The following is a 22606-nucleotide window of genomic DNA, read 5'->3' as shown; positions in this document are numbered from 1 at the left end:
AGCTCTTKATTGTGGTATAGGACCTGAAGGAATAGGCAAGGTAGTCAAAACAGTACCAGGCATGTTCTGTGGCCTGATGTACCTTCATGTAGGTGATACATAATTCAAATTATTAATGTGGAGCCACTAATACCTGAGAGTGCTCCAAACATAACAAAGGGATGTTTCTAAAGGAGAGAGGAAAGATAAAAGGGATTGTTTGGACAGGAGTTCATAACAGCTGTAAGGRGTAAAACTCCCTGATGAAGGTGACTCAGTCTGAAAGTCAATGCTGATGGGAGCACTGGAGGAAGGCAAATGGAGCTAATGTGGACTTCAGTGTCTGAGTAGCAGCCTTAGGCAAAACCACTGGGTCCATATGTGAGGGAGGTCCAGCTCCCCCTCTCMTCATGTTTAGTAAAAACTTCCTGATTCACATGTGGGAAATATCTCAGAACCTGGAAGTCTGGGTTGTTTTTTTTCTTAAAGACCTGAGTCAAATTTTWTACACTAGAATAATAACATGCTTGWAGAAACTGCAGTAAAGCAAATAAAAAATACAGTTGGTTGAAATAGGTAGCAATATTTCTMTTTTGAAATATAAAAACTTTTGAATAGCAAAAACTAAGAAGAAGAATATATTCTGAAAAACAAAGACCTTCCTTCTTGGCATGCTGCTTTTATGTTTAATGAGTTCCAATCTGGAAYGTTTTTTTAATAATGCATTACAATCCAGCTATCATTTCACATCGACCTGACTTTGAAGCCTCTACTGAACTTAGAAAAAGCCATTTAATTGGAATACCTCATATGTAAGGAAAGTTTATACCTGGTCCTGAATATAGTCTTATTATTAAAAATAAGTATCAGATTACTTCACTGCACCTTCTTAGATAATTTTGGATTAGATTGTCCCTACTTTAAATAAACAGGCATAAAATGCAAATAAGTGAATAACTTCAAAAATTCATTTAACTTTTATGATTGGTAATTTKCTTTTTCAACATACAATATGACTAATTTCAGTAACTAATCTGCAGTAATCCATGTGGCTTGTAAGACTCCTGAATTGTCTAATATATTTACCCTTTATCAGTGACTTGAAATCATTCTCTTTAATGAAGAGCTAAAATTTTAATTTCCCCCTACCTTATTCCTATTAAAAAAAAAAAAAAAAAAAAACCAACTTATAAAACGCAGGCATTCTAAACTTACAGCTGAAGTGGATTTATTTTAGTAGATTAGACCAGATGACTACATAAGATTGTGTGAAATTTACCACTACTACACTTTCKAAATTATTGGTTTAGTAGTATTTTAATATTATTTTTGACATGCTGACTTCCATACAAATAGAAAGCCTTCATCCAAGTAGTATTTTAAGTAATAAAAATATTTAAAACGTGTTTTGTTATTATGCCACTGTTGATAATATTGTAAAATTGAATGAAAAAGCCAGAATAATCTCATGTAAACTGGCTACTGAAACCACACGTAGATGAGTCAGTAGAATCTGTCTTCAGGCAGAATTCTTTTTGTTAAAGGTTAGACACAAAATAGAATTGTTTCTCTAAAGGATTTTGCTTCAGGTAAAACCAGTGAAATTGCTTTCTTAGGGCAATCTAGCCTTTCTTGTATTTTTTATTTACATGTAGCATTAATGGAAAAAAAAAATCAGAATGTAGAACTCTCCAGGGAATACAGCAGGCAGAACTGAGCAAAACAGAGGACCTGTAACAATACATGAAGTGATTGTATAAGGATGTACAATATATACAAGCAKAAAATTATTTTACCACTGTTAATTTTTGTTTCCTTTTGTCTCAACAAAAACTATCCTTTTATAACTTTATTTTCTGTAACTATAAGAATGCAAATACTTTTGTTTTGAAAATACATAAATACAAGATCCAAAGTGCCACTGTTAAAGTACCTACAGACAAAATTATTGAGATGGTAAAGTAATTAACGCAGAGATCTCTAACTGTTGTGCTGAGCCAACTCTCATCACTTCTAGGATAGTTTATTAGGTTTGGGCCGTGAAAGTTGATCCAGTAGAACCTAATCTGGCTTTAGGAAAATTCTCACTATCCAAGGCTTAACTGCACAGCCACCTGAGTGATTCCGCACACCCAGCAAGTCCCATACAGCTTCCCTTGAGGCAAATCAAATAAGCCTCTGGAGCTGAATTCAGCTGTAAGCTCCCTTGTCCTGCATGCCCTTTTGAAGAGCCAGTGTAGCTCCAGAGCTGTAGCCAAGGATATAAGCCCCGTTTAACCAGAGCTGGGGCAGGGAGCAGTAAAAGCTTGTTAATGCTGTTGGGAGGGCACTGGTGTAAAGAGAGCAGAGCAGCTGTCACAGGACTAACCTACATGTCCTTAGGATCAACTTCTCATTTGTGCTGAGTTCTAACGTGAACTTTATTAATCTTTTGTCAGCAAAAAAGTCATGTATATTTGCTCCAATAATAGGAGAAGCAATTAAKCAATTTCATGGATTGACAAGGGTGGGAACAGTGATGCTGCCACTGAMAGTGATGTGTCACTGCTTCATMAAAGCTGGACCTTATAGTCTTGGCMGTTCTCCATGTGAGCTGAGGCATCCCACAAACATGGAGGGATATAAAGCTGCTGATCTTGTAGAAAGTACTGACTTGGGAGGGGTCTGATCTAATTTTTAGCTTGTCTTTTTGTAACTTGCTGAAAAGTCATGCACACTATTGTCCCCTGATCGGAATAGGGGGAGGTTTTGTTGTGATGTGGGTTTTTTTTTCCCACTACCAACACTGATGAAGCCAGAGAATTTGTTATTGCCCTATAAATGAGTAATACATAAGGCTGGCCATAATAAATACAACTGCAAGTTACTGGTATGAGATAGCTGCTGTAGCACAGAGGAAGCTGCAGCCACAAGAATTAGAGATGTGATATAGTTTGGATAGAGTATATGAGGAACAAGGGACACCAACTGGAAGTGAAAATGTGTTGGAAGAAAGYAGTGTGGTGCTGCTAGACAGGATCATATTCCTTTACACTTAGAAATTATTTTAAAGCTGCTATAGGATACYGCAGGGAAGGAGCTGCAGGATAGCACAAGTGAGTGAAAAAGAGATTTTGAACTGTGGGGACATTAGAGTGGATGTATAGCCAGCTTCAAACAAAGCAGGTTTTCCAGGTTTTAATGTAAATTCTCTTGGGTGGAGGTGTTAGTTAACCTGCTTGATCTCAGTCATTACTACRCATGGACTGCTTTTTTCTTCTTTGCATATTGTTAATTTTCCTCTGGGAGGTTAACACAATCAAACTACACAGTAGGTACACAATGGCTGGATTAAATCCAGGGAAAAGCAGGGAGCGTGCAGAGGTGGGGCAAGAGCCTCAGGAGTATCCCTTTCGTTAGCAGGAACCATGAYCTGAAACATCACACCATTCACAGTTGCCCTTTGTTATCCTTCCATCACCAGACTCGCTGCTTCTTAGGCAAGATGGTAGAAACCAATATTTAAGTCCTCCTCTGTGAATTCAAGGCAAATCCTGGYGTAGGGTGTGGTTACAATATAGTTTGACTGGTTTAATCTTGTTGCCAAAAAGTTACTGCTGCCAAAGGAGGATTGCCTTKTTCTACCCTTCTGCTGGCAGCACTCCCTCCCCCATCTCACATGCTGGCTCTCGTCAGCCCCATGGTAAGCCAATGCAGTCCAATTTCTAGATGAAAACGAACACACCAGAAACAGGAACAGCTTCTTGGTGGTTTAGGAAATCCAGCTGGTTTACCATGAGCAGCAGAGTGGGCAGTAGGAAAAACTTAAGGGCAGAGATGGGGGGGAAGTGCTGCCTCCCGTGTCAGCAACCCCTGGATTCGGTAAGGTCTGTTGCTCAACTGTATCTTCACAGCRCCATGGGAGCCTGAAAAAACCCACCATCAAAACACCCAATCGATTTTGCTCAGAAGCAGCTGAGCAGAACCCTCAGTTCTCCTATGAAAGCACTAACGCTTGTCTGCAATGCAATAATATCCTCAGCCATTGCAGCTGTTCAGCTAAGTGAGCATATTTCTAAATGGATTGCAAGGCACAGCGCTTTAGTGCACACAGGTGCTCCTGCAGTAATGAGAACAGCACCGCTCCTGCTCGGATCCGGGCACAYACACAACAGGGCTGCGGGAGAACTGTGGCGTAGAGTCAAGAGAAAATTTCCCTCTCTCTCTTGTGGGATTTCAAATCTGATCACAGAAGACTTCCAAGTCAGCAAGACGTAGGGAAAAGTGAGAACTGCTTGGGAGAGTGGAAAAGCTGCTGAGGTTTTTCTGCAGACTCTGCAGGAGTGTCTCTATGACTAGACTTGCAATTTGGGCAATTAGGCTTTTATTAAAATTGCTTTCTTTACAAAAATATCAATCACTTGAATTATGTTACAGTCAGTAACTACTTTTAAAAGCAACTGAAAATATTCTTCAATACTTAACTCTGCTACAGCGAACTGTTTTATCTAAGAATTTTCCAGCAATCTGGAAATGTTATTAACATTTTASTATTTAAAATTTCATTAGCATTTAACAGAAAACGTGAGTCTCTCTGTTTCTTGTCTACAGAAAGCTCTTCCAGATGCATTATAACTGGTGTTTCAGGAAAAAAAAACAATGAGAGGTTCAAGAATAATCAGACAGACAGTAGTTTTGTTGTCTCTGTAGGAGTAGAGGTAAATGATGTATTAGAGCAGGSTGCAGGCGGTAGGCAGTAGTTACCCCGGGTGATCGCACCTCAGCTCAGAGTGTGAGCTGAGRACCAGGAAGCACCACTACGAAATTTCAAAGTGCAAATGATTAATTTTTAGTTATAATCCGGAGRCTGGAGTACCCCACAGAGCCTGTTCTTGCGGCACGGCTTGAGCTAAGTCGGGCAAGAGYGCTGGAAATTGCTGAGGAGCTGCGAACCAAACAGCCCCGCTTTGGGGACACGAACCGGGTGGTGGGGGCAGGAGCACCTCCAGCCASCAGAGCGCTGCCCCCGAGCCGCGCTTCCCGTCCCTTCCCAGCACAGCAACCCGGCGTGTTCCCGCGCTGCCGGCGGCTCGCCCGGGGCGCCCAGAGCTGCGCACCCTCCCGCTGCTGCCGCCCGCGCAGGCAGGGCTGTCCCCGTCCCTCAGGGCGCCCCGCCAGACACCTGCCCGGCCGCGCTGCGCTCCCGGCCCCGCGCCGCCGCCGCGCTCCGCCGGCAGGGGGAGCTGCAGGGAGCGGGTCCCGCCGCAGCGCGGGGGGGAGGGGAAGGAAGCGGAAGGAGCCGCCGCCGCGCTGAGGGGAGCAGGCGCTGTGCGGAGCCGCCGCCGCCGCCTGGTGCGGGCGGCACGGAGGGAGCGAGCGGCGCGCGGGGCTGCGCGGGCCGGCCGCGCCGAGGAGCGGGCGCCAGGTGAGGGCCCGGCCCGGCCCCGGGGGAAGGGGTGGGGGGCACCGGGCGGTGCCGAGTTCGGAACCCGCGCGGGGAGGGGGAAGGAGGAGGAGGGAGCGAGCGGGGGAAGCCCCCACGTGACCAGCGCGTGCGGGGAGGAGGTGGCGGCTCGCGCGCCCCGTTCGAATCAGCTGGCCCGCGGTGGCGCCTCGTGCGCGTGCGCGGCGGCCCCGCCTCCCCCCGGCTTTACGTGTGCGCGCGCCCGGCGCGGCGGGCCGCCATGTTGTGTCTGAGCCGCGCGCGGGCGGTGTGCGCGCGCGCGTGCCGGGCCGCGGGAGGGAGGGAGGGAGGGGGGCGGGCGGTGAAGTCTCGCGAGGTCGCGCGGCCCCCGCGGGAGCGGGCCGGCTGCGGGATGGCGGCGGCGCTGGGCGCGCTGGGTAATGGTACCGGGCCGGGGGCGGGACCGGGACCCGCCGCCCCTCCCCTCCCCTCCCCTCCCGCCGGGGAACGGGCGCTCGGGAGCGGGCGGGGCGCGCGCTCCGGGGAGCGCCACTGGCTCCGCGCCGCCGCCTCCTCCCCCCGCCCCGGCCCTGCCCCGCCTCACCTCACATCACCCCGCGCCTGCCCCGCGGCCGCCCCCCCTTCCCTTCCCTCCCGCGCCTCGGGCTCTCCCCGTCCCGCCGCTTTCCCCGCGCCGCTCCGCCCCGTCTTCGCGGCCGGGGCCCGCCAGCCGCGGATGCCCCGCCGAGCCCCCCGGGTTGCCCCCGCCGTGCCACCCCCACACCGGGTGTCCCGAGTGCACAGCGCTGCCTSGGCCGAGCGGCGCTCGCAGCTGCCGGCCCGTGTTCACAGCCGGAGCTCCCGGGCCCTTCCTCCACCACCCTGCGGCCCGAGCCCCGCCGCTGCCCCGGTGTCTCGGCCTGCCCTGCACCCCTGGCCCTGGCTGTTCCTTTGCCCTCAGTCGGGTTTCTGCTGTGGAACCCAAGCGACGCCTGTCCCACAGGGACAGGGGTGCTGATGTTTGAGGATGCAGGGATCCAAAAGAGAGCTATTTAACACCCAAAGTCTGCTCTCGATGGAAGCTATAGGTCCCGTTGTATCACAAACTTGTAAAATACAGTTCTGATTTCTCAYTGTATTTAGGAAAATTATTCCAGTAGTGTCCAAGCGTCCCAGCTCAGCAATATTCCCTTTGTCTCCTAATCCTGATCTCTCTTAAGGGAGAGCATATGGTTCTGCTTCTTCCTTATGGTGTTTTGTATTCTGTCCCTGATTATCCAGTAACGTTGGCAGTTTTTGTAGTCTTGGAGTATTTTACTAACCTGGTTTTAGGCTAACACATAACRGAGACTAAGTTTTTTAAAAAGAATAAGTTCTTGGGGCTTTGAAGTTCCAAATTTTATTTTGTAAATACATTTCCAGTTATCATTAAACAAACTGTAGTAGCTCTTCCATGGTTGTGCATATATTTGCAAGTTTTCCATTCATATTGTCATTATGCCGTACTAATCACTACGTAGCGATTGTTTACTGAGGCTTTTGAGTGAAGTTCTAAGTGTGCCCTGTATTTTACATTAAATACTAACTTGTGCAACCTTTTAAGAACATGCTTTTTGGGTGTATTTCTAACCWGTGGTTCGATGCTAGCTTCCCTTCCTAGCTGCTCCAAGGAGTGGTGATTTAGTAGGGATTGGTGGGTTTGGGATTTGCAAAATGTGACTCTTACATAAGCAAGTGTAACTTTTCAGAAAAGAAGTTGACAAGGTACTATTGTGGTTTGTTTTCAAGCATCTTTTAATTTTACTGTACTGTCTTTTGGATTAATGGCATTTGTATTTGCTTAATCAGAAGTGRAAAAATGTGTAAGGGAAAACCATGGTGTGTGTTAAACAGCAGGGGAGAAAAATGCATCTCTTTAAAGAATATGTGCTAAAATGTTTAAAAAAACAGCTGTCAGGTAAGAATTTTTATTCCACTGAAGTCACTCATGAACCTTCCCATTGCCTTAGAAGGGCTTAGCAGTTAATTTAGTTTGATGTGTAACTTCTAGCAAGTCATTAAGAATCTAAACAACTTTGGTTTCAGGCTTTTTCCAGCACTGTCATGTTTATTCCATAAAAAATTCAATGCCTTGAATTTACAGGTTTGAATTTAAAGGCCTTTTGTGAAGGAGTGTTGCACAGTGCAACCGTGTGTGTCTGTAAGGAGCAGCATTGAATGACCTTACATTGAAATAGTGCTGATAATTTGTGTGTCTGGTTGTTCAGTCTAACATAGGTAGTTGTTGCAATTCTCAGTTGTACCACTGCTAAATGAAATTATTTTTCCTTTGCAATGCATAATCCAAGTGTGTAATTACTAAGGGAGAGGCTGTGTTAAATAGTTATTAAGATACTTTGTGATGGAATTCAGTCATATATCTTGTCTCACCATTTTTAACRCTTCTGGAAAAGGAGAAATAGCAAATAGGATTCTTTGGCTTAGTGTTATTACGGATTTAGTGTGCAAAAATAACTAGATCTTTATTTTTCAGTATTTGGGAATGTATCCTAATAAGGGCTTTTGTTCTACAGCTGAACAGCATGTGACTGCTCCGATGTTTATCAGTGTTTCTAACATACTTGTGTAGTGAGATTACATAGTGAGATATGCTGGCCATAGTCTCATACAGAATGCAGGCTTTACACTCCCAGTATTTCCAGGAGACAAAGATCTGAAATTTTTTGTCCATTTGTCTGTATTTGGTTCTTCCAAATAATTTTAAGTACCTAGGTTGACTTCTGGTCAGTAATTGTTGTGTGGTTTATACAAAGTGGAAACAATTGTACTCTGCTCTTCTACCATAAGGGAAACAAGAAATGTATTTCTTAATGTTTCTAAAAGTCCTGAGGAAGTTGGAACAGAAGCCTTTGCAGTCTGCCTTTCTTCCAATTGTGCTTTTTTCTTGTTTTCTTTTTTCTTCTTTTAAATTATCTTTCAACTTTCCAAGACCCTCTTTAAGGTCTCTAGGGCTAATCGATTGAGGTCTGCTTTGTTTTGGTTTTTCCAAAAATGGAAGTCTTTGCATTGTGTGGGAATTGATGATAGAGGTCTCTCTGGTCATAGGGAACCACATTTGCAAAAGAGAATTTATTAATCAAATATTTGGCACTTTCACGCACAGATTTAGATTGCACTCAYGGTTCTAGAAATGCAGTACTGTAGGACCTATTGTTCCCTTTCTCTCAGGTTGATTTAAAACTGCTTGGATTATTCCAGACAGATATTTGTAGACCTTGTCCTTAAAATCCTTGAAGAAGAAGAATTCTGCCACCTCTGTAGGCGGGAGTGAAGTTGCGGAAAGTGAGAAACTTTCTCACTTCTGTAGTCAGGGTTTTTTTTTAGTTTCCAAATTAAGTGTTCTTTGCTGGAAGTCAAGCTGCTGCTGCTGCTAAGAATTTGCTCCTGGTAAACTTTACTCTGACACYTAAGGATATATTGTTCTAGTTTTGAGAACACTGTAAATATGGTTTGGGGTTGAAAAACTGCTGTGGTTGTAGAAGAAACATCATGGGATTTTTAGTTTTCTGAAAACCCTCCTTCCGTCTGTGTAACTTGTAAAAGATTCTTCAGAAATGTAGGGCTGAACATTAAATGTGCGTTCATACTGGACACTTGATTTTTGTTTTTCGAACAAAAGACTTTTAAAAAGATTCTCTTATGGAGTGCAGAAATAAATATTTTTATTTTTTGAAATAAAAATACTTGCGTTTCGTAGTGTAGTAGGTTGATAATTTCTATAGTTTGTGTTCAAAATCTCAGTGTCAGTTAGGTTTGCACATGGTTGCTTTCCCTTGTACAGGCAATTGGTGGTATCTTCAGTACAGAAGAAGCCTTAGTAACTTCAYTTCCAGTAACTGCTCTTTAAAGTTYAGTGTTTGGATGYTTATAATGAATTCAGTTAAACATAGAAATACAGAAAGCTCAGCAAGTCCAATCCTCTGCCCTTTGGAAGCATAGTGGGATCATTCCCTCTGATGGCAAAATTGCTCATTGTGTTGCTTRTTTTAGCAGCTCCATCACCCCATGGTTCAAGTTTTACCTGATTCTCAATTTAAATATTTTTGTTTTGCATACTGCTGATTTGTTTTGTCTCTTGTTGCTTCAGAAAAGAGTTGATTCTTCCTGTAGCAGTGTTTTATATTGCTATTAGCTGCTCTCCAGTTTTGCTGGTCTGTTGAACTTCATCACAGGACATAGGAATATGAATGTTGGCAAGATAGACAATTTGATTGTCCAAGATTTAAAAGACGTCTTTAGCAGTTCAGATTTAAATACAAAATGAATATTTGTTTTGACTGGGGGTGCCTATGTGCCACAATCAGTAAGGAGTGTAAGAGCTTATCTTTACAAGTATAGGTCAGTAGTAGAGAAGTGGGAATTTAACAGTCTCTTGTCATGAGAAATAGCTGATTTTTTTTTTCCTAAAACAAGGATGATTCTAACTTTGTTTAAAAGACTTCAGTTGGAAAATCTAAAAGTCAAAAAGGAAAGGAGTATTCCTGAGAGTTTACCTGTTGGTACATAACGTCATAACATCCTGCTTTTTGTTGATGTTTTTGTTTTATACATGTACATGAGATCTGAATTTTTCAGAGCTAGTAGTGTGAGGGTTTTCTGTGTGAAGTATCTGTCTCTGAAGTATCTCTAGTTTAGGAAGGCAAAACAGGGAGATAGCCCAAATTGTAAATTGGAGGAGCTATGCAACTGGGTTACTGTGCCACATAGAAATGAATTGAAGAGAGAGTGACRGAGCCTCTCCTGTATATTTGTGTTTGAAACATACTCTGCCTGCACAGAAGTTTTGAAGTTAGGAATGTTGTCTCCACAGCCAAGAAATCTAGATACACCAGAAATAGATACTGTCAGAGAAGGTTTGYTGTGCTGCTTAATTACTTATTAATGAAATGCTTTAAGAAATTTCAGGCTGAAGGCATAGGTGTGTCTTGTGCAGATGTATTTTCTGAATTTATTCTTGTTTATTTTTTTGTTTTGTGGCCTGGKTAATAGAAGAAAGCAGATTTACTAATTGCATGGTCAGGACATATCTGAGAGGGAATACAAGCATTAGAGTGTAAAATGGTCATGGAAAATTGAATGAATGGCTTGAACAGTATGGGATRCAGTTCAATAAAGAGAGTAAATACAAAATAATACCTTTAGATAGAAATAATAAATGCAAATATGAGAAACACTTGGGTGGGTGACAGATCCATAAATAAGCAGTTGTATCACAAAATGAATACAAAGGAGTCATGACAATTCTGTGAAAACCCAGGAGTCTCACTGGGATATATGAGCAGGATTGTTGTGAGATGGAAGTTGCTCTGAAGTATAAGGCCTCAGAAAATGTAGTTTCTCTGTTCTTTCTGCTTCAAGCAGATTTGGACCAGCTGAAGAGTATTTAGAGAAGAGTTGTAGTAACGACCTTTAAGGAAGGACTGAAAGAATTGTACATGTTTAGTCTTTAGCAGAGATGGGGAGACATAATAATTGGCTTCAAATATGGTAAAGTTTGCAACAGAGAATAATGTAATAAACTGTTCTCTCTAGGTGGGATAAGAAATAATAGTCCTAAAGAGCAAAAGAGGAGATTTTGATGTCAGGRAAAGCTTTCCAGCTCCAGGAAAGATTATCTGTCCAGGATAGATAATCACAGGGTTATATATCTGAGGGAAGTAATGGGATATCTATTGCTGAAAGTGGTCTAGAAAAGGTTTAATAACCTCCCTTACGAGGTGATTGAGGTGTAGTTTTCTGTCCTTGGCATAGGAGGTAGGATGACTTTTTAGCATTAGATCTCTCCTCATTTTTAGATTTTTGTAATACTGCTGGCCATGGTTTAAGAAACAAAACAACAAAACACATGATAGAAAAAATTAGTGATGTAACAGTTGTAAGATCAGTAAAAAAATCCATCAAATATATTCATTAAGGGTTTTCTATGAAGTATTTACTAAAGCCTTATGTAATGTAATATTGAAGATAACTTTAATAGAGTCTTCACTGTAGATTTAATATCTTTGACTTCCTTCATGTGGTTTTAGTATTCCAGAAGAAAGAAAGAAACTGAGCTAAAGTCTTTCAGAAGACTTAATTCAAGAGAAGCAAAGCTCAGAAGATAAATTCTAAGGAACCAGGGAATCAGGTGCATTCCAGGCTCTGAAGTAGACCACACCATGCAGCTTCACCTTCTCTCTGTAAAACAGAGATTACAGTTAATATCTGAGACACATATTTTGAGGGATAATACTACTGATCAAGTCTTCAGGTTCCTGAAGAGTTTGTTGTATAACTATAATGTTATTTAAAATCAGTTTGTGTTCCATGTATTAGAAATAGGTTTCAGTTTTATGTCCATTGCTGTGTAATCAGAGTATAAATAAGCCTGAACAGAAATGTGTCCCCATCTATTGTATATACTAGTTTTAAACAAAATTTCTCCTTTGGGACTCTTTTCCGTGATTTAAAAATATTTGATTAAATTGAAAGAGTTGTCTTAACACAAATGAGTTGTTAAATCTTTTTAGAGTTAAAAGAACAATTTGATAAAACTGTTTTGAGCCAAATTCTGTATAATGCCTTATTCTGCACTTTTTCTATTCAGAATCAACTGCCTATGTCCCATGTGACCTTGTTCAAGCATTTCTGATGTTTGAAATTTCACAAAGCTGTCTCAGGGTTACAGACAAGTGAAGGATAGGCTTTTTGTCACTTATGTCTGTGCTCTGGAATTAGGGAGAGGGTTAAAGTGAAGCAAGTGCTGTCACATTGCCACGGTTTAAAAAAGAATGTAGAGGAAATACATAAAATGATGCTTTCAATCTATTATAGCCTAATTGTAATTAGATTTCTAGTACATTTTTCCTTTCACCGACTATATGTATTAAACTTTGTGTACTTTTACTTCACAGGCTATCATCATTCACCTTTATAATGGATGGGAAATTGTGACTAAACCATTGAGAAAAAAGTGCTGGTAACTGACAGGGCAYTGGCTTTAGATCCTGATGTGGTGTTTGCTTACATAAACCTGAAAATCAGTAATGGAAGAATGCAACACTGTTCACCATGTTAGACTGATGTCAGAAAGGGATTTGTTCCCTTCCTCAAATAATTTAAGTCTTCCAGGATTTTCCTTCTATATGTCGCTGCAGTACAGAGGCTTTTTTGTAGCCTATTATAAAGGGATCATGGTATCTCATGTAGTAAGGGCACAAAGGCTTAAGTCGTAGGCAGAGACAGATGCACCTATTCCCTAAGCTCCACCTGAAGAGCTGAAACTATGATGCAATTGTCAGACAGTCTGAACAGTCTGAAAAAGGCTGCTTTAACCTGGAGTTTGGAGCAGCAGTTCCTGCAGAGTTGACTGGGGCAGTGGGTGGCTGTCTATAAAGACTTAGAGTAGAAAGCTGTTAACATTACAACAGATGCTGTGGTTTGTTTGCTTTGGATTATTTTCCTATTTCCAGTATAAAAAAAAAAGTCGGCAACTTCCAATTTCTTTTTATTATTTAGAGTAATAATGATTGATTAATTAGATTAATAATATTAATTTTATTAATAATTTTAAAATTAGAATATATTGGTAATTTTTCCATCCACTACCCTCTCTTCATTTACTTGMACTTTCTGTGTACATGTCTCTAAAAGTCAGAGTATAACTAACAGCAAGTTTTACTGGTTAGGGATTCATGATTATATTGCTTTTGTTAGTAGTAATTAATCTCTCTAATTGCCACTTGAAAATATTTCTATGCCTTGCTGTGCTGCCAGCACTGTTCTTCAGCTATTTCCTCAGAAGCTAGACTTCAGGAAAAAGAAAGCTAACAAGATGTTTTCAGGTCTTCTCAGTCCTCACTTGCCTTCATTTCTGGTTGTGTTTGGTTCAGGTATATTTATTTAACCTTGGAAAAACAGACAAAATGAGAAGCCACTGTCACTTACAGGGGTTTTTTTTATTTTTAACTAGTGTTCTATTTTCAGCAGAATCATGGTGTTTATTGTATCAGTTTTCTGGAAATTCTGCTATATCCAGGGTATTGTAAAAAAGGCAGAAAGGCTGAAAAAAAAAATTCACATTATCATTGTAGAGGCTGGAATAGTGCAATTATTTTTCATATGTGCTTGGATGGTTTTAAATCCATCTGTGAGGAAGTGGCTTCTAACAGAACAGAGTGTAGTTACATAATTTCCCTTAAGTGAGGTCAGGTGAGAATTTTTCTGGATCATGGAAATTCAGTGATCCTTTGTTAAGAGAATTCCTAAAATACTTCAGATGAAAAAGGTTCGTCACATATCTGCCATCTGACAGCCAGTGCTGAAAAGGACAATGAGAAACATTCACACCTTATATGATGTCCTAGTGCAAAGAGAGCTTCCCACACCTCTCCCATCCCAAWGTGAAGTCTGCCATTTTCAGACTTCTTGACATGTATTTTGGAGGTCTGAGTTGTTGAACCAAAGTGAATTTTGCAAGTCCTCTGTATTTTATTTTCATAAATGGATTGCTTTTTGGAGTACAGTTTGCTATCAGGACCATTCAGATGACACAAGTGTAAAGGAACAGATTTGTTGATTTTAAGATTTAGATAGGCAGTGTTTTGTTGTTGTTTTATGACTGCACCTCAAAAAAACACCTATGGCCAACAATATAGGTAAGTAATTTCTTGTTAATATTGGTGAATTTCAGTTACATCTGTCATGATCTGAAAAGATCTCTGGTTAATTCCAGCTCAGAAACAGTTTTGTTGGAAATTCCCATGTTGAATGGTTATTTTTTTCTTCAGTCAGAATTCTGAATATGGAGGGGGAATGTTTTGCTTCTCTTTCGGGTTCTGGAGGTAAAGGCAGGCCAGTTACTGTCATTTTATCCACTGTGACTCATGTCTCATTGATTTTCCACTTGAGAGGTAGCTCTGGTGTGTCCTGCTTTTAGGGTGTATCTCATAATTGAATTAGTTGCAGTTAGATTAGCTACCCTTTGAAAAAAAATTAGATTGTTGTATGTCTGTATTTACTTGGCCAAAGAAATTCCCTCAAAGAAACCAACCAAAAGGTCAGGAGATTTCTCCATGAGAAATAGGAGAGCTCTGGAGAAGCTTACTGTGTAATATTCTTGGTACCATTTTCAGTTTTGATTCATGTGTCACTACAGCTTTGTTATATGACTTGGACCAAATAATCATGTGGACGTTTCTTCTCATCCTGTCTGTTCTGTCAGCAGGCCTGATTTGCAGACGTGGCATGAGCTTGAATTTRAGTTCTGTTCACTTCTCTTCCCTTAAATGTGTCCTTCCTRTGTGTGAGCTGCAGTATGGCTTCCCTGGTTGGTTCACTCCTGCAACTGCTTTGAAATGAAAGTTTACTTTTCTAATACTTAGAAATTGGCTTCTGTTGAAGTGTGGACAACTGTTACTTTTTGATCCTCACTGACTATATTTTCCGTAATGAGAAGATGTCAGAAAGAGCCCAGGGGATTGAATCAGTAACAAATAAGAATACAGAAAATTTGCAGAGCTTTTTTACCCCTCAGATGCCTCCTTTTGTGCCTCAGATTCTGTTAGTGAAGACTTGTGTCAGCTGGATATCAGTTACATTTTCARTAGAATTTTAACAATTTTATATTAAGGTGAACAGTTAACCAGAATGAAAATAAAGTAAAACATGATGCTATGACCCCTTCTTTGTGGCAGCACACATGACATGTTTCACCAGCATTCACAATTCCAGAGTAATACAGGTTATAGCTGGGCAATACAGATAGATGGAAAGAATAACGTGGTGGAATTAGTTCCTGTGCATCAGTTATAAAATATTTTTAWCTTTATCATGGAAGTTTAGAGTTCCCAGATAAGAGAAATAACTGTGCTACTTAGGCTTACAAAGCATAAGGGAGAGCCTGAGAGAAGGGCTTCACATTACAGCAAACCTGATCCAAGGACTGTCTGTCACCAAAATGCAAAGTCGTGGGCCCTGTTTTCCACTGGCACCTGTGCTCATTTCACCATTACAGTGAGCCTGTCTAGAAAGCTAAACTAGAAGAAAAATGACTCTTTTGTAAGGACTTGTGTTTTCTAAATCAGCTCTCTGTGAGATCAGATTGAGTACAAAAGCAAATACATGGGAAAAATAGGGATGATGTGCCTGTGAGTTACAGGGGAGTGGGATGGCTTCTTTTTGTAGATTAAATCACTTAATGGTAAATGCARCCTCACCTGGGAAGTCTTGTTGCAGAATCAAAGAGAGAATGATTGAAGGCTCACCAGCCTGTGAATCCACCCTGTTGATAAAGGAGTGAGAGTATAGATGGGTGTGTTTTTGATTGCTGTGATAGAAATGTAGAGGGAAAATGGTGTCTTGGATGAAACAATAAAAAAGGAAATGCTCTTTTGAGAAGTATCTAAATGATACACAGAGAAAAGACCATTGCATTAGTTTGAATGCAAAATGGTAAGATCCTTATGAGAGTTACCCACTTGGAGTGACAGTGAAAACCTTTGAATGTCAGCTGCTGGAAGAGGGTTCAGTCTCTAACAAAGCTGTTTGCTGTCTTTGTAGCCTTCATTGTCAACAAATGGGTAATCTTTGATGTAGACTCCTGGACTCACCAACATATTTTTWATTATTCTGTTAACTGATTCTGTTAACTCACACATGGATTTACATTTTTATTTCTTTAGTGGCTGTTTAAATACACATACATTATAGAGTTGCTCCTTTCTTACGACTTAGAAACAATAAAACTCCCCTGTTTAATGTTACCTTAATTGAGAAAGGATAATCCAAACTATGTGCATGCAGAACTCAGAAAAGAAGCAGCGCCCACCTTAGCTGGCATGTGATTTAACAGGGGCATTTTAAGTCAAAATAGGCCAATGTTTAGAAGATGGTCATTTTAGTTTTGATAAATACATGTAGTGATATTTTAATAAAATTATTTCAGTGATTGCAGAGAGAAGACCCTCCTCTAGTCTAGTGATGATAMAAATCTGATGACTCTATTTCACCACTGTCTTGAATCAAAAGGATCTCACAAAACTGAGCAAATGGGTATTAAAATAGAAACTCATTGTCAGGATTGTGAARTAATGCATAAGAATAGAAGAMCTTTATGCAAAAATGCTYTGACTTAGATCAGCTATTAGTGTGCAGGAAAGTTTTCTGATAGACATTTCTGTAAAGCCATCACCTCAGTTTTCACTAGGTGTCAAAAAAAGTAAATAGAGTTGACTATTAATAGAAAGGGGTCATGACATAAAGTATTAACTATTCTGTGGTAAAAATCTRTGATATACATAGACCATGCTTTGAATATGATTATCCCACACTAATCTGTCTGCTATACTAGTACAAAAAAGGGCAATAAGAATAATCAAAATTTGGGATAGCTTCTTGATGCAGAACACCAAGAAGATAAACCAGATGAAGTAACCATTAATTCTAGGATCTTACAGCAAAGGTATGGCCTCAGTAATGTGAAACTTAATTTTTAAAGGTATGAGAGTTTTATGTAGTGTTTTTTTTTTTCCTACTGTTATCAAGGAAGGAATRTGTTTAATTGCTTATTGCCCTAGGAGAGATAGTATATCACTGATTTATGAGGGCTTTGTATGTTCAAGATACAGCAAAGGCTGCCTAGGAGATATATTCTTACTGTATTTATTTTTCTTTTATGGCTGCAGCATTGTGCTGTAATGCAGTTCTTCACAGCTGAATAATTTCTTTTTTTTTACAGAAATTTTAGATGTTCAACAAAGATAACTGACAATCAGGGTTGGGGTTCTTTTTCTATAATACTTTTTAAAAGGTTAAGCAGTTTTATGGGTGGTATGTAAACTACATTTGTCAAGTTAATCCTTTCTTAATATTTGATGTCAGCTCTTCAGAGGTACTAAGTAAGGAATAAGCACAGCACTTGGGTTTGATATAGTGCTGTTAAATTCCTTAGAATAGTTTGAAAAAAMCGTGCTTTAGAAAAAGCCAGGAAGGCTTTTTTAGGACATCACTGGCAAAGTGTAAGTGATTTGTTATTAAAAAGAACCATATATAGAGTCTTCTGCTTGATATCTTTACTCTATAAATGTAAATGTGCAAAAGTCAACCATTATGTTTTCTAACTTTGCAACTGTTTTTATTGATTATTTTCAAATTCATACTCTAAAGATTCCAAACTGTATCTATGGCATATTCAGAAAGCTACTGGTCAAACTGGTTTTGGCCTTGTAAGACATAGGCATTTGGAGTAATCATATCTCTATAGCTGAATGTTTCAGAGGGATAAAGTAGGAAAAAAGTCAATTCTACACTATATTCAGTAARTCAGTATCTGAGTCTGTAGTAAATAATGTAACCGTTTAGTCTAAGCTTTATCTAATTTCTTCGAATGAGAAGTTTCTAAATGTGTTGTCATTTGATACAGTATGTGAGCAATCCTGTGTGCAGCTCCCAGACAAAAGCAAGTACTTGACTGCAAGTGCAGGTTTTTTACTGCTGTGATGGGTTAGCCATTTAGGGAAGTGTCTGAACTCTGGCAATCTGCTCGTGCTTGCTCAGGATAGGTATGGARACTACATAATTCACACTCTCTGACCCACCTTCTGGCAGCCTCTTCCTGCTCCTGAATCTGTGATAAAATGTGCTGGAGGTAGATAGTATCTCTTTTTTTCCCTTTGTTCTTGTGCTTTGAGAAATTCTCTGGTGGCTGAAGCYGGAACTTGAATAGCCTTTTAATGTTTCTTTAGTCCTTTAACCTGATGTTACAGTATAATTGCAAGGAATGGYAAAATGAGCATCTCTTTTTTATTTATGGAAATAGTTACTATCAAGAATTTTAGATATCATAACCAGATGTGTATTTTTATATAAAAGGTTAAATGTTCTAATTGCTATTCTATTAAAATGTGGTCAGAGTTTGCCCTGAATTATTGAATTAATAACTGTTGAAATATGAAATCCATTAAATACTATCATAGTCATGAATCCTATTGTCTTGAGACAAAGAAGAAAAATCAAATCTCTAAGAAATTGCTTCAGTTTCAGAAAATTAAAATGAGAGGCAAGATGCTGCTTAAAGCCTTTTGAAGTCTTGTGTTCTATTAGGGCAGATACAACTGCAAACATGGACCTTTGTTACTAGAACTGAGTATGTGTATTTGCAGCATCTATGGCATTAAAGTTACAAAGGCATGCTTTAAGYATGCAGTAGCTTTCTGTCTCTGACAATACCATGAGTTTTGAGTTTTTAAGCCYTGAAAAAATGTGTTTAGGCAAAGTCAGAAAAAACTGAAGTAGAAGGGAGAGTTCTTGAGTAAAACACAAAAATTTTATTTTGCCAAGGAAAAACAGCCCCAAAAAGCAAAACAAAAAACAAGCCAATTGAAGGCAGAATGGAGAAAGAGTTAAAATGAAATTGCTGTGACAGTTGCATTGGGTATCTAACCTTGTAGCCTTTGCTTTTTGTCAGATCTGTATACCCATTTGTAAAAATCGAAATTCTCTTTTTACAAAAACATCAGTGGGATAGCCTGAATGCTGAAAGTTCATGAGAGCTCAGGGTAAGAAAAGGAAAATTCATGGAAGAGAAATTCGCTGAAGTTTAGAAAATAGATAGAAATCACAAATGACTTAGGAGGACTCTGAGCTAAAAATATTTGGAAGCTATAATGGTATTATACACAGCAGCTCTTGCCTAACCATCTGCTTATCGCGGCTGTTGGAGACAAAGTACCAACTGCAGAGACGTGTGGCTTTACTCTGTGTGAGAAAAGAGGCTTGAAGTTAATAATGTTGAGCATAATTGATTTGCATTTAAATTTAATGAGGAAGAAGTTTTGAAAATGAATAGTCAATTAACATGCAAAGGGAATCAAGTGTCTCTGTGCATAGGTGACAGATAYGCTCATGTGCTTAGGCAGTAATAAGTATGTCCCTCTTGCTCTGTGAATGTAGTGCAACATCTCAATATCGAGCGAGATCTTTACAAAGTCCCTGGTAAAGTATTCAGCTGGTGGGACGGACTAATAGAATGAATTTTCCACTTCATAGGCAGTCTTTCATTTTATGCTTGAACAGTGAGCATAGTTTTGAAAGCAAAAATCTTGTGTAGTTGCAAGAAATTACAAACTGAGTGTTGCAAAACAGAACTCTGAAGAACAATAAGTTCAAAGCAGAATGTCTGGGTGTCCCTCAATAAAGGAAGCCAAAAGAAAAGCATATGTAGTTGTATTTTAGCAGTGTGTTCACAGGTTAATTGTAGGTTAGGAGTAACAATGTAAAGTCTTAAAAATGCTTTGAAATGCATTTAAAAYTTATAAAATACGTATATTTAGCACATTAATAAGATACCTGGAGAAGAAACAGCTGATGCATTGTGGCACCATTTGAAAAGTTGTACTCTCCTGGCTTAATCTTTCAAGGGAATAAATTTGTGACTTTGAAAGATMGAGGAAGTGTTAATCAGACTATTCTGAGTTCTTACTGTGCAAGGGCTGTAGGAATTGCAAAATGTATGAGCAAGCCTGCATCTAGATAAAAAATGAAAGTGGAGCAAGCCTAAGGGTTCTTTGTCAGTGGTCACAGGAAAAGCAAAGACCTGTAGGAAAAGAGCAACTCCCTGTATTTTTACAGGGCAATTACATTGGCAATTAATTACATGTAATGCTAAACTGTTCCAATGAAAAGAATGTTCATACTGRGAAAGTAAGAGCAACTAAAAGGCTGAAATTTTAAATGTAAATGTGGGCCAGACAGAACTTCCTTTGTATTTCCAGTTGATACTGTAAGCATAGGCCAGACAGAACACAGAAACTGTAGGAAATAAAAAGCAGCATATTGTTTATCAGAGAATGTACTGGCCTGTAAAGACCTTCTGAGCACAACAAGAGAGGAAAGCAGAATGGCAATCAAGTAAAACAAAATTACACATGATGCAGTCATAGTTCTATTTGAATGATATATATTAGACTAAAAAAATAAACTACTCTATCAATGTACTGTTAAATCAAGGAAATTGTGGCCAGCTATCCTGTCTGAAAATAGTTGGATATAAGCAGAAGCAGYTAGAAAAAGGTAATGTACTAGTTGAAGTAGGAGCAGTCTTACATTAAAGTCTGTGGGTTTTTTTAAATAAAGGCCTCTGTTAGCAGTAGCTATGCTGTGATTAAAAGCAGGGGTATRTGATAATGTTCATATTGCAGGTTTTATTTCCTGTGCCTCAAGACAGGAGAGCAGCAAAGCAGAGAGCAGCTGCTCACTTTTCCTTTAAGAGCTTTTAAGAAATGCTGTTGCTAATGTACTTAAAACACCTTCAGTACTTRCCAGGAAACTCCCAAGCCAAGTAGACTGAAATATGCATAACAGTCTTCTTACTCAGAGAAATATAGACTGAACATACACTGAGAAACATCAGGCTGAAGAGAGGTATTGAAACCTCTCTGCTTAACAAGCTCGGTGTCAGTTACAAAGCAGAATTTGAAGAGCATCTAAGAATAAATTGTAAAACATTTTAAAGTGCTGATATCTACAGCTTTGTCAGGATGCCCAAGCGCTGGGAGAAATTTTCTGTCTGCCTTTAAGTGCTTCTGGGGAGAAAGGCACAGTTTTGGTGTCGATGATGCTGACATCCAGCTCACAGAGCAGGACGTGCTCAAAATTGCTTTGAAAGACTGTCTACAATGGCAAAGCTGTCACATATGGCTAAATATGGTTGTAGCAGTTGTGCTGTGTATTAGACCACACTGCAGCACAAGGCAATGAAAATAAACAATATCCTRTATGGAAGGCAAAAGGAGAGATGAGTCTTTTTACTGCAGATCACTGTTTTGAGAAGTACCACAATGTTGATGTTCTAGCATAGTGGTACAGTAGTGAAACATGTCAACAGCTGTAGCATTTCAGTTTCTTTAGAAAATAGATATTTCTTTGCTGGCTGTTCACCAGAGAAATGACTTGGTGTAATACARTTTTACTGTATGTCAAAGTCAGCTGTAATAGAGCCACGAGTGTTTAAAAGAGCTGGGGCTCTTACAAATAACTGCCAGTGAAAAAGTGACATAAGGCTAGCCATTTACAATTGGACACAGGGATCTTAAGGGTCTTTTCCAACCTGAATGATTCTGTGATTCTATGGCAGCAGGCTATGACTCTGTTTATATTCAAGTTTAAAGCATATTTGGTTTATAAGCTTGTCCATTATTTTGCCAAGCCCTTGGCATGTGTGAACTCATCTGTGTGGTGGTGGTGATCACTGCTGTGATTATGCACACAGGACCAGCTGAGGTGCCAAGGCATGCCTGTAATTCTGGGAGCATGAAAATGCATCTGGTAAGAAGACACAGTAGGGCCACACCTTAACGGTGACAAGCTGTATTGTTTTTCTTCATAGATTTTGGGGTAGTTCTGGGTAGGGTCCCTGTCAACAGTCTGTCCAGAATATATTTTAAGCATTTAGAGCTGTGATTTAGATCAAACATTCACGTGTCCCTCTTATTTGTTTACTGTTGTAACTGAGTAATATTTGAATCCTTAAGCCACCCCCCCCCCCTAAATTTAGCTCTCAGAACTGTAGAGAGCTTGCAGCTTCCTCAAAAAGTGTAGCCTACTTTTTAAGAGGGATTTGAGCCCAGTAGTTACTCAAAGTGCTGTGCATGATTTGTAAGCAGTCTAGTCAGTGCAYGTATAGGTTGGAATTTGCCACACCATCCTTGAGGTTTGGAAATGGCCAGAGGGAGGAACATGAAATTTTTCAAAACATAGGGAATGCGGTGGGATATGTGGCAGAATGGTGCCACATTTAGGACTACAAAGCCAACCCATTGCTGATCTGCATATAATGTTCAAAGTGTTTACAGGAACTGTTGTGTGCCTCATTTGTCCTTTTTCCAAACTCTGGGTTTGTATTTGCCTTAGTACAATGTAGTAGCTCTTCTAAGCACAGCCCACRCAGAGCACCTGGCTGTGTGTATGGTGCTGCTCTGAGTTTTACACTGATTTGCTCCATCAGGTTCCTTTTCATTGTAAACTGCTAGCAGGATTATTAAGTACTTGATGACCTCTTAAAATTGCAGCCTACCCATAGGAAAAGGCAATTTCTTTTTATACTAGGTGTTTTCTGTATATTGTAATAATAACTTCCTCAGGAAGTAAATAATATTTTTCCTATTTATATAAAACTCTGTTCTGTGTTTAAAAGATTAAATACTATTG

The 22606-nt window shown here is 39.9% G+C and overlaps 1 protein-coding gene across 3 annotated transcripts in view; it reads left to right on the top strand.

Annotated features, from left to right (window-relative positions):
- The first annotated feature begins 5277 nt into the window (after positions 1–5277).
- Positions 5278–22606, top strand: part of ZZZ3 (zinc finger ZZ-type containing 3) — a 57741-nt gene continuing 40412 nt past the window's right edge. For 2 of the 3 annotated variants that reach the window (XM_057363566.1, XM_057363564.1), the window contains exon 1: positions 5278–5383. The gene's annotated coding sequence lies outside the window, so the exon portion shown is untranslated. Of the gene's footprint in view, positions 5384–5750; positions 5800–22606 lie in introns of those variants that run through there. The other variant, XM_057363565.1, reaches the window with a different exon arrangement.

Source organism: Malurus melanocephalus, unplaced genomic scaffold, assembly GCF_030028575.1.
Source record: "Malurus melanocephalus ecotype Western Australia unplaced genomic scaffold, MMel_1.1 scaffold_28, whole genome shotgun sequence".
Taxonomy (NCBI): domain Eukaryota; kingdom Metazoa; phylum Chordata; class Aves; order Passeriformes; family Maluridae; genus Malurus; species Malurus melanocephalus.
This window is presented reverse-complemented; position numbering and strand designations above follow the sequence as displayed.